Below are 12830 nucleotides of genomic sequence, written 5' to 3'. Positions count from 1 at the left end.
AAAGAAGGAGAAGCAAAAATGTGAGTGTCTAGACCTGGAAATGGGCAGTGATCGTCACTATCATAAAAATTTACTTTTCCTGGGGATTTGGTGTGTGAGGAGGAATAAACAGAGTGAGAATGAATACTTCATGTGTAATGGTCTAAAGACAAATTTAGAAGGGATATGCAAGTTGGTTGGTTTTGCATAGTTGAATCCCAGGAATAGACAGATAGGATAGGTGTAGATATAAGTCTACTTTTAAGACATATTATTCCATCAGTCTGCATGGTAGTTTGCAACATTTGACCTCATTTTGTAAGCTCTGTATTTATTTACTCAGTTTAACTTAATGTAGAAAAAATTATGCTTGTCTATGACACTATTACAGGTATCTTTTAATATCCATATAATAACAACATAGTTATTCAATAATTTCAAAATTTATACATACATCTGCATTCATAATTATTTCCATTTATACATGAAAAAGTTAGCCACTAAACAATTTGAAACTGAGGGATAAACTAGGTTAATTGTGAAATGAGGGCCAGCCATATAGCTAAGCAGACTAAAGCACCAGCTTAGGTAGAGATCAAGGGCCAGGGTACAATCCCTGGCATGCCATGCTGGCCCTGCCTGCAGGACATGCTGTGATGGTGATTGAGACTGGGCATGGTGGTGCTAGCGTATAATCCTAGCACTTGGGTGGCTGAAAACAGGAGAATTACTATGAGTCCGATCTACATAGTGAGAACCTGTACACCCCATCCTAAACACAGAAAAGAAAAATTGTCAAGTGATTCATATTGTCTACGCACAAATAAAACTTAGAAGCTACATTAAAAGGGATTGAGACCTTGAACAATCTCTCTCGCTCTCTCTCTCTTTCCTTATCTCTCATTTTTGAGATATTGTTTTGCTCAAAGAAAGTAATATTTCAATGATACACAAAGTCATTAATAAGGATGATCAGCAAGCAATTTCAACTTTGGGTTCAGAACTTTTAGTGGTATATGAGTATAAATAAGGATTTGGTCTACAATAGTATATGGAAAGAAGAATTCCAACATGGACCATTTTTTTTCAACAGAAAATATATATTCATCGATGTTTTGTTTTTCAATTAACATCTTAGGATTATGTAGGACAAACCTAATGAGTATTACGGTGCTTTCTTAATTATCATACACATTGTAGTTAAACATGCTCATATGTTTTTCTCTTTTCTTTTTTTAAAGAGAAAAATGTTAGACACAATATAGAATTTCACTAAACAAAATGATAGGAATTCAACAATGGTAATTATATTGCATGTTATTGTCTTCAAATTAGTTGTTCAGATTTCCATATATAAGCATGCAGGATTGGTAAAAATGTTATAAAAGATTAGAAAGAAGAAAACATAAGCATTAACTGTTCCTTTCAGTAGACCAATACAAATCAGCAGTACAATTATCCAAGTTATATATTTTCCCTTCTTTCCATTTTTCTTTTCTCTTTTCCCTTATCCCACTTGTCCCTTACATTTGAGAAGTTCTTTTCTCTTTCATAGTATCTTTTGTACCTTTCAGATTTTACTTACTCTTTCAGGTCCTTACGCTAGGGAGACAATACCATGTTTACATATATTTTTCTGACCTTGATATATTAAAATGAAGTCTGACAGGGTAGGCCAGAGAGATCAGAAGATTAAAGCATCTCCTTAACCAAACGCAGGGACCAGGGCTCAATCCCTGGTGTATCATGATGCCCCCCCTGAGGTACATTGAGATAACTATTGAGCCTGGGCCTGGTGACACACACCTGTAATCCAAGCGTTCGGGAGGCTGAAAACAGGAGAATCACTACAAGTCCAATTTATGTAGTAAGATCCTGTAGACCGTGTACTAAAAGCAAAATGACAATAATAATAATAATAGTAATAATAATAATAATAATATGAAGTCTGATATTCTGAAGAGTTTATAAGAACATTTTATCTATGTCATGATTAGAAAAACTGATGATAAAAAGAAGAAATGAAAATATCTTTTACATGAATATAGAAAGTCAGATGGAGACAAATTGTAAATCTAATATAACTTATTACTACCACATAAAATGAAAGTTAGTGAAACCATCAGTGATGTCATTAATAAATAGATATCAATATTGCTGGACAAGTGTAATAGTGACCAGGTTCTCTGCTTCTGTACTGAGCACTCCCTGAATGTCAATGGATGCATCCTTGTTTCCTTCTTTGCACCTTTTGGCTTACACTTGTGTCCACCAGCGCATTTATCATCACTATAGAGAGAAAAAAAAAAAACCTGAGGGTTGCCAGTAGTGCAAGTGTTAATCACAGTCTCAATTATGTATTCAAACTTGTCTGCTAATTATTTTTCTCCTTTTATTTATTGGTCATATTAAATGATGCATTTCCAACTTCACTGCAGATAGATTAAATTCTTGATTTGAATGAAATATCACCACAACTTTTGAAAGTCCTATTTTAGAGGATGCTGGGATATCTGGATAAGATCTGCTCTAGTTGTATTGTTACAACATTAACTGAGTATTTGCCAATAATTTCTTATGATTGTGATGAAGTGACATCATTTTAATGTATTTTTTCAGATTTTCTTTGGTCTTTTAAGAATGCATAGAAAAATATAAAGTAGGCATCATATTGTACTTATTTCTCCTGTGCCACTTGCAATTAATTAATCACAAAATTTTAAATATTGAATTATCTGCTCAATTCAGCTAGGCTTCCAAAATATAGATAAAATATGCCCAATTATTTCCTCAAAGCAGCCCCTTACTTAATCATGAACAATTAACATATCATTGCTTGAGCATAATACAAAGGGCATCAAGAGATGGGCCTTTACCTTCAATGAGCATTATCCATGGGCTGAAAATTAGCATGTTCTATCTCCCTCTGGGTTGTAAACATTTATCTTAAAATTCTTTCCTGAGTTTTGAGATACAATATAATGTGAATTTATCTGAGGCATTTGTTAAAACACAGATACTACATGTAATATACAGTTCTGGATCTATAAGTATCAATTCTCATTATAAATGGCAGAAAGCCAATTCAAGAATATTTGGTACACAAAGGTGGCAAAGTTCACAGCAAGGAGACACTTCTCAAGAGGGTACATGAGAAATGGGATTCAATTCATCCAGAACATTCCATATATATTTTTCCCTAGTATCCGCCTCTTTCCTTTTACATTTTCTCTTTACAAAACCTTTTCCACATAACTGAATCTCTGAACCCTGCCATGCTACTTTGATGCATAAGAAAAGGATAAATTCTAGGGAGGGTCCTGCTGATCACCATGAGAAGAGAACACTGAGCATGAGCACCGTATCTGGACACAGTGCCCAGCGTGGGGGTTCACTACACACAGGAAACAATGTTTAGCCAAGAGTCAGGGTTAAGAAAGCATGTAGACTCTATGTAAAAGCAACTGTATTGTGAGCATTTTGAAAAATTTACTCCTTTATATGGCGAGGCAAAAGTAACTTTTGTCTTCTTTAACAAATGAATGTAAATGATAAAACATAAGTCATTATCCAAGTTGTAATTAATTCTGTTCATTTTGTATGAGATTATAACGTTCATAAGAAATAATTGTGAAAATTGCCAGAAAGTTCTGAACTAGAATGTTAATATTACAGAACAGTTTAGGGAAGGTAGCCTGCATAGGGCATGAACTGGGTGGCTAATGTGATGCAGATGGTAAAGGCGATTACATGCTCACAGTACATTGTGTACTTAGGGAAGTTACTCTCTTGCATGCACGTGATGTGTGCCTGTTAGATGCTGTAAACCCTGACTAGCCCCAGAAACAAAGGCTAAGATCCTGATTGGCCTAGATTATACAAATGCATGAAGTCATTATATTCAGGAATCAGCTTACCCCTGTAAGTATAAACAAGGCAAAGACCCTAGGCAGAGAACATCAGCTTGAGCTTATTCCTATCAAGCAACTAACTGGCTGTTTTGACAGTTCTGCTTTTGTAATATTATAATTAAATCTGTTTCATATTACTTTCATTTTCTGGGCATCTCATTCTGCAATGAATTGGTTCCATATTGCTCTGGGAAGGATTCTTTTTTGTGTCACTTTTCCTTCCGCTGATGTTTGATATCCTTGTGTCCTGTGTCCTGGCTTGGGGATAGCTCACTTCAATCTTTGCCTCTGTTGCCACATTGTCAACTTCCCTGTGTCTGTTACTAAGCCTCCTCTTCTATGGACACAGGTATAGTGGATTAAGAGTGTTAGTGAGTGACTTCAGAAAATTACTGAGGACTCTATCACAGATATTAGGATAAAATTTAACACTCTCTCAAATACTCTCTATGTTAAAAGCTTTTAGTTTATACTTGAGCTCCTTCAGTGGAGATTAATTAATCTTTTTCTCTGACACATCTCCCTTTGAGGCCGACCTACCTCACAGTCTGATCAACTGCACCAGAAAGAGGAAGTTTGTTAGTAGGCAGCTGTAGTTATCATAGAATAAGCAAGTAGTAAATTACAAAGATAATAAAATTTAAGAAAAAAAATAGTTTTATCATTCATAGTTTCATATTTTTTAAATTTGACAATTAATTGTAAATAATAAATTTACACATTACATATTAAGTAATATGTTAATAGCATTTCAATGTCTACACAAGGTGGCAATATTGGTAAGAAGTGAAATCTTCATAGTGTAATATTTCCATAGATGTTGCCATGTGAGAGAAAATAGAATTTGGGCCAGAGCTATCTACATTTTTATTTGAAATGATAACAATGTTTTACATTGCTTGTTGCTATTTTTTTTATTTTTGTGACACCAAAGATAAAACTCAGCACCTTCACACAGAGTGACAGCCTTGGGATATTTTAGGTATTTATGCTTAATTTTGAAACTAACTCACTAAATTTCCCAAGTTAAGCTTAAACTTGCAAATCTCCTGCCCAAGCATCCTAGAAATCTGGGATTATGTTTGTGTGCCACTCTGCCCAATGTATATGTTCATTTGTGTTATCATTTCCTTTATATGTTTAATAAAGTAAATAAATTTTGTTTACCTGAGGGGCATGACTGATGCTTAATAATAAGGAGATAATTACTAAGATTGTGACTGAGTCATCTGAGCAGAGTGATGATTTTACAGAGGCTGAATGCTGACCTCAGGTTTATCAGCTATTATCACTTAAGGGAAACTGATCTTTAACTGACCTAGCCTGAAGGATGTGTAGGCAGTTTTCAGAAGAAAAATAAATTTTACTAGTGCCCAATCATTAAGAATTAGCACCTTGGGCTGACGAGATGGTTTAGGGGCCTATAGTGTCTGCTTAGGCAGGCTTAGGAAACCACAGGGGACAAAGTTCAATCCCCTGAACTACATACCATGCCAGCTTTTAACCTAGTTCCCCAGAAACCACAGAGACCATGGGAAAAATTTTAAAAAGTGTTCACTTCAGCAGCAAATATCCTAAATCTTAAAAACAATAAAATGATTCTCAATATTGGAATCTGTATTTTAACTCTAAAAGAGACAGAGACACACAGATACTTCTAGTCTTGAAGGGAAAAGACACACTCTGACCAAATCAAGCAAGATATCATTGTGAGGGGCCAGCAAGTTAGCTCAGTAGTCTAAAGTGCAAACTTGGTCAATGAGGTGTAAGAAAGACTAAAATTTCCTACTAGGTGTTTAACACATGAGAACATACAGCTTCTGTGGTGCCTACTCGTGGTGTGGAAGGAAAATGGTTAATTTTATTTTAATCAAGGAAAATGCTATGTGTTTCTGGCTGCTTATCATAAATCTATTTCTAATTTCACCTTAACTTCCTATAATTCTCTGTTAGAGACTCATTTACTCAATATTCTAAATGTCTTCTGATAATTTTCTCTCTTAAAGTTAGGGTCAAAGGCCAACAGATGTAAGAAATTATGGACAACACTGAGGATTACTGAGCACTGTGGTTTCCTTTATGAGTGAGAATACAGAATACAGTCAGATTGACATTCTTGGTTCAGGTTATAGACTTAGAGAATATGGTTTAAAAAGTGGACCATGGTCCCATCCCCAGGCCCTGCGAGTGTGTGGGAGAGTTTCTGCACTGTTCTTGTGCCCGACAGACCAAGACTAAGATCTCCAAGTGAGAGAGACCTTTCCCTGCATTCTCTGGACCTCCCCCACCCCTCTAGGGCAAGTCCAAACCTGCCCTGCAAGTAAGAACTTCCACCATGTTCTTGGCAGCCCTCCAGACCTGCCAAAGCCCAGTGTGTGGGAGAGTATCTGTGCTCTCCTACTGCCCCCCTCATACCCTTCCAGACCCAGCCCAGGCCTGTGGCCTAGTATCAGGCCTGGGGTGAAACTCTGCAGTGGAAGTCCCTTCAGTGAGACTAGGAGCTAATCCACAAGCTAACCCATGCAGCTAATCCACGAGATGAACATCTTTTCAGAGGAGCACAGCAGGCTCACCTACAAGGGCAGCAGCAGGAAGGAGCTGAACACAGTAGAAAGACTCAAGCCAGGTACAACTGGATGAACTAGAAGTTAGTACATTGGAACCTGAATTTTGGTAGTTGCTAAGGTTATAACTGCACCAAAGCCCTACACCAAAAGTCAGTGGACATTGCTATACAAAATGACAAAGAGAAGGAGCAAAATGCAATCTGAGGTCCCAAACTCACACAAAATGAGTGCAGATGACACTAGCACAGCTGAAATGTCTGAATTAATAGCTTCTGAAGTAAAGAAACAACAGTAAATATATATATATATATATATATATATATATATATATGAATTACAATTAAAATTAATCTCTGAAATGAAAAAAGAAATATCTGAATTAAGACCATCTGAAATGAATCAAATGAGGAAATCAGATCAGAAAAGAACTCTGAAGTAAAAGAATTAACTACTTATCAAGAAGACACTGATAAAAAAATAGAAGAGATTAGAAAAGCGATGGATTCCTTGAATGAGCAATAAAGGAAAGAAATAGATCACATGAAGCAGAGGCAAAAAGATATAGAGGAACTCAAAATTTCAATCACACGCTTGCAAAATTGTTTGAATGAGAATAAAGATAGAGTTTCGGATTTCAGATATTAAAGATAGTGGCTTTCAGTGTATTGTTTTTGTGCTAGATTTCTGGGACCTTGACTATTATATGTCTCTGTTTATTTTTAATTGGGTCGAGGTTTTTTGGCATTCTGTATAATTTGGTTACCTGAATATCAGATTGTTTCCTCATATTTGGGAAATTTTCTGCTATTACTTCTGTCCATATTCTTTTTATATCATTTGTATTGACTCCTTCTTTCTCATTGATGCCTATTAGTTCCATGTTATTCATCTTTGCATAGTCTTCTAGGTGGTGAATTACTTTTTCCTGCATCCTAGTTGGTTTTGAGAGATCTTTTTTTACCTTTTCACTAGCTGAGATGACATGGTAGCAAATTGAAAGCAAATTGGAGCCCAGAGTAATATACCCTGAAAAACATTCTTTCAAGTTTGATGGAGAAGTAAAATACGTCCATGACAAAGAAGAACTAAAGAGTTTCATGATGACAAAGCCAACCCTACACTGATTATTAAAAGAAGTTCTACAGCACAACCAAAATAATCAGAACTCCATGAATGAAAACAGAAGTAAACCATTAATAGGGCAAACAAATACCATGTGTAGGTAAATACCATGTGAAGAGTAAGTCAGTACATCTCAATTATAACCATCAGTGTAAAAGGACTCAATTCATCAATTAGAAAAATACACTGGCTCAGTGGATTAGGAAACAAAATTCAACAATCTGTGGTACATAAAAAACATTCAACTCATAAAATACTCATAGGCTAAAAGTCAAATGATGCAAATACTACATGTCCCAGCACCTCAGAAAACAGCAGAGATAGCAATGCTCTTCTCAATCAGTCTCAACATCAAACCAAGAATGATCAAAGGAAATAAATAAGACCACAATATACTGGTAAGGGGAGAACTTCAAGAGAAAGATATAACACTCATTAATGCATAAACACAAAACAAGGGAGCACCTAACTATATAAGACAAACCTTAATCGATATGAAAAATCTAATATCCAATACTAAAATCTCAACAGGAGACCTTAATATCATCTTATCCAAAACGATGGGCCAACTAGACTAAAAATTAGCAAAGAAGTAGCAGAACTGAACCAGAGCTTGAAACAAATGTTTTTAGTGGACATATACAGTGTTCCACCCAACCGCAGTTCAATATACATTTTTTTCAGCTGTACATGGGTAATTTTCTGAAATAGACCACATACCGGTTCATTGGTCATGTTTAAGTATATGCAAGAAAACAGAAATCATTCCATGCATATTATATGACCACAGTGCAATGAAACTGGAAATGAATGAGGCAAGAAAACAGAAAAACCAGATAAATACATGAAAATTAAACAACACTCTACTCAGCAAAATGGGTCAGAGATGAAATTAAATAAAAAAATTCAACAATATCTACAATTCAATGAAAATTCAAACACAACTTATTGGAATTAATGGAATGCGATGAAACCAGTCCTCAGAGGGTAATTTATAGTTGTCAACGCCCACATTAGGAAAACAGAATGGGAACAAATAAACACCCAAATGCTGTACCCTCAACATCTAGAAAAGGAAGAGCAAAACAAACCCAGAGCCCAAAGACAGGAAGAAATTGTAAAAATTAGAGCAGAAACTAATTCAATTGAGACAAATAAAACAGTTCAAAGAATTAACGAATACAAATGCTTGTTCTTTGAAAGATTAAATAAAATTGATAAGCCCTTGGCTAAACTCATCAAAAACAGGAAAAAAAAATTCAAATACAAGCAATAAGGATTGAAAAGGGTATAATCACTACAGATCCAGTGGAATTTCAGATGATTATCAATAGATACTTTGAGAATCTTTACTCTCACAGAACAGAAGACACAAAAGAAATGTCTTTCACAGATTCCTAAAAAGGTATCAATTACCAAAACTGAATCAATAAGATATAACAACTCTCAATAACCCAATAGTAGCCAATGAAATGTAAAATGTAATAAAAAAAAAAAAAAACTTACGGGGCTAGGGAGATGACTCAGTGGAATAAGCGCTTGCCTGGCAAGTGCAAGGCCGAGTTCAATCCCCAGTTTTGAAAAAAAAAAAAAAAAACCAAAAAACTACGGACAATGAAAAGTCCAAGACCTGATGGATTCAGAGTTAAAATCTACAAGAAATTTACAGAAGATGTAGTACCTATACTCCTCAACCTCTTCCATGAAATTGAAAAGGAAGCAATCCTCCCAAAACCATTACTGAAGGCAGATATTATACTGATACAAAAACCAGTGAAAACGCAATTAAAAAACAGAACTACAGACCAATCTACCTCATGAATATGGATGCAAAAATCTCAATAAAATCTTGGCAATTAGAATACAGTAAATTATATAAGAAGATTATACACCACGAACAGGTAGGATTCATCCTAGAGATGCAAGGATGGTTCAACATTCATAAATCTTTAAATGTAATACACCATATTAATAGACCGTAATCTAGAAACCATGTGATCATCTCCATTGATACAGAAAAGGCTTTTGACAAAGTCCAACACTCATTCATGTTCAAAGTCCTACAGAAAATTGGAATAGATGGCCTTTACTTGAATCTGATAAAAGACACCTATGACAACCGAACAGCTAATATAATTTAAAAATTGAAATGTTTTGCTCTCAGTTCTGGTACAAGACAAGGATGTCCTCTACCAACCCTCCTATTCAATATAGTTCTGGAATCATTACCTAGAGCCATTAGACAAGAGAGAGAAATAAAAGGAATAAGAATAGGTAAAGAAGAAGTTAAATTATCATTATTTTCAGATGACGTGATACTTTACTTGGAAAACCCAAAAAACTCCACCAAGAGGCTACTAGAACTGATACACAAATTCAGTAGCAAAGCAGATACAAAGACAATACCCAAAATTCAATAGCATTCCTCTGCATAGAAAGCAAACACACTGAGAGGTAAATTAGAGAAACAATACCTTTCACAGTAGTACCACAGAAAATGAAATGCCTTGGAATTCATCTGACTAAAGAAGTCAAAGATCTTTTCAAGGAAAACTACTGTAGTCTGAAAAAAGAGATCCTAGTGGACTTCAGAAAATGGAAAGATATTCCCTACTCCTGGATAAGAAAAACCAACATTGTGAAGATGGCTATACTCCCAAATTTCCTGTACAGATTTAATGCAATCCCTGTCAAACTACCCACAACATAACTTCCCAGACCTAGAGAAATCGCTCCTGAAATTTATTTGGAACCAGAAAAGACCTAGAATAGCAGTGTCAATCCTGCACAACAAAAAGATGGCAGAAGGCAAAACAATTGCTGACTTGAAATTATACTACAAAGCTACTGTGATAAAAAAAAGCATGGTACTGGCAATGAATGAGACCTGAGGATCAATGGAATAGATTAGAAGATGCAGAAGCTTCTATGAAAACAATCAGCCACGTGATCTTTGGCAAAGGGGCCAAACATGCTTACTGGAAGAAATGTAGCCTCTTTAACAAATAGTCCTGGAAAAACTGGCTCTCTCAATGCTGAAAACTAAAACTTGACACAAGTCTATCACCATGCAGTAAGTTAAAGTCAAAGTGGCTTAAAGATTAAACATTAAAGCAGAAACACTAAATCTCCTGGAAGGGATGATAGGAGGAATTCTTGAAGACATAAGGGTAGGCAAAGAGTTGATGAACAACAATCAAACCACACAGGTAACATTTTAAACAATTAACAACTGGGACCTCCTCTTATTGAGAATTTTTTGCACATCAAAGGCAATTACCAACAAAGTCAAAAGACAAACCACAAATATGGAAAAAGTCTTGACAAATAAGCACTCAGACAAAGGTCTGCTCTCTAGAATATATAAAGAATTATAAAACATTAGCACTCCAAAATTTAAAGGTCCAATTTTCCAGAAATGGGCATCCAAGTTGAACATACACTTCTAAGAGGATGAAATTAAAGAAGCAAATAAATATATGAAAAACTGATCCACATCACTAGCCATCTGTGAAATGCATATTCAAACAACACTGATACACCATCTCTCCCCATAAAGATTCTCTATTATAAAAAATCAACTAAAACAAATGTTGGCGAGGCTGTGCGGAAAAAGGAACCCTTCTCCATTGTTGGTGGAAATGTAGACTGGTGCAACCATTATGGAAAGCAGTGCGGAGACTCCTTTAAAAAGTAGGACTGTTAATCCCATTCAAACTAGCTATCTCCCTATTGGGAATTTTCCCAGAGGTCCTAAAAACATCATATCATAGTGATATATGTATACCTATGTTTATATCATCACAATTTGTGAAGGTCAAATCTTGGAAACAACCAAGATCCCCATCACCTGAAGAATGGATGAAAAAACGTGGTATTTTTATGCAATGGAATATTATTCAGCTATAAACAATGACGAACTTGAAGTGCTCATATTTATTGGACTCCACTTGAAGATATATTCATAAGTGAACCAGGGATTGAACTCAGACCCTTGTGCTTGCCAGGGAAGCATTTATTCTACTGAGCCCTCTCCTCAACCCCTAGTCTTATTTTATTTTATTTTTTTCATTTTGATCTTCTAAATATGTACTGCTTGTCATGACATAATAATTATGGCCAGACTGTATCTCAAATAACGTTAGGTTATTTTAAAAGATGTTCCATCTTATGCTTTAGATGTTTGATATTCAGACAGATAGTGAGGTTAAACCTACCTGCATATATTGTAGGGCAATAATAAGTTTCTCTTCTGGAGGGTTAATGATCTAAGTTTTCAGACCAAAAATTAGATAAAAAGAAGGCCTGCAAGGACAGCCAACATTTTGGTCCTAGCCTTTCAAGGTCAATGAGGTCTCAGAACATAGGAGAACCTGTATTGTAACATCATGTAACTCAGTTGTGCCCCAAATTTTCTGATCAAGGATATTATGGGGACACAGAGGAATGTGATCAATGATGTAGTGTGTGCCAAAAGAGAGAAATATGGAGAGAAAACATTCTCTCAGCCTTTCTCAGAGTGCAAGTTGATCTAGCAATGGGCGTGACTCATCCACATGGCTGACATTGACAAAAGATCTGAAAAGTATGGTGCAGGGTTTTGGGCTAAGTGCTGAGAGGACTTGACTGACCATGTCAAATACAAAAGTTATATTTATTGTTATATAGGTCTTGCTTTATCTTGGTCTTAACTATCCAGTAGAAAAGTGTAGAAACGAGGTATGAAAAGTGAAGCCATGTTAATATGCTGAAGTGTGGTAGGCTCAAGTAATCAGATTCGGACATTGTCAGTCCTGTGGATAATCCACTACTATTGTGGAGTACTGGCCTATATTGGAATATTTTTCTGAATTCATGCACCTACAATATTGGCATGGCAATGGAATATCCATTTCTGACAAAACTGAACAAAAAAGATGATATAAATGAAGGACAATTTTGTATCTGTGTATACAAAGTAGGATAGATATATATCTACTTTTCTTAATTTAATAAAAATAATGATCTCTACTAATAGTATTTGGACAGGATATCATGTCTGCATCTTGTGCTATGAATGACTACTACAAAGACAACAATATGCAATGTATTAATTGTTATAACTGTCCTACCAACCTGTTTTGAAGCTTTCACATTACAATTTTTTCTCAATAAAATAAATGAAAAAAGAAAAATGTTCAATAACTTACTACATTTAAATATGCAAACATTGAATATTGACTGTACAGAAATATGTTTTATTATATATATA

The 12830-nt window shown here is 35.2% G+C and overlaps 1 pseudogene; it reads right to left on the bottom strand.

Annotated features, from left to right (window-relative positions):
- LOC101576231 overlaps positions 1-12830 on the bottom strand; it is a 152245-nt pseudogene that overhangs the window by 111060 nt on the left and 28355 nt on the right.

This window comes from Octodon degus, unplaced genomic scaffold (assembly GCF_000260255.1).
Source record: "Octodon degus isolate 3935 unplaced genomic scaffold, OctDeg1.0 scaffold00483, whole genome shotgun sequence".
In the NCBI taxonomy this organism is placed as follows: domain Eukaryota; kingdom Metazoa; phylum Chordata; class Mammalia; order Rodentia; family Octodontidae; genus Octodon; species Octodon degus.
This window is presented reverse-complemented; position numbering and strand designations above follow the sequence as displayed.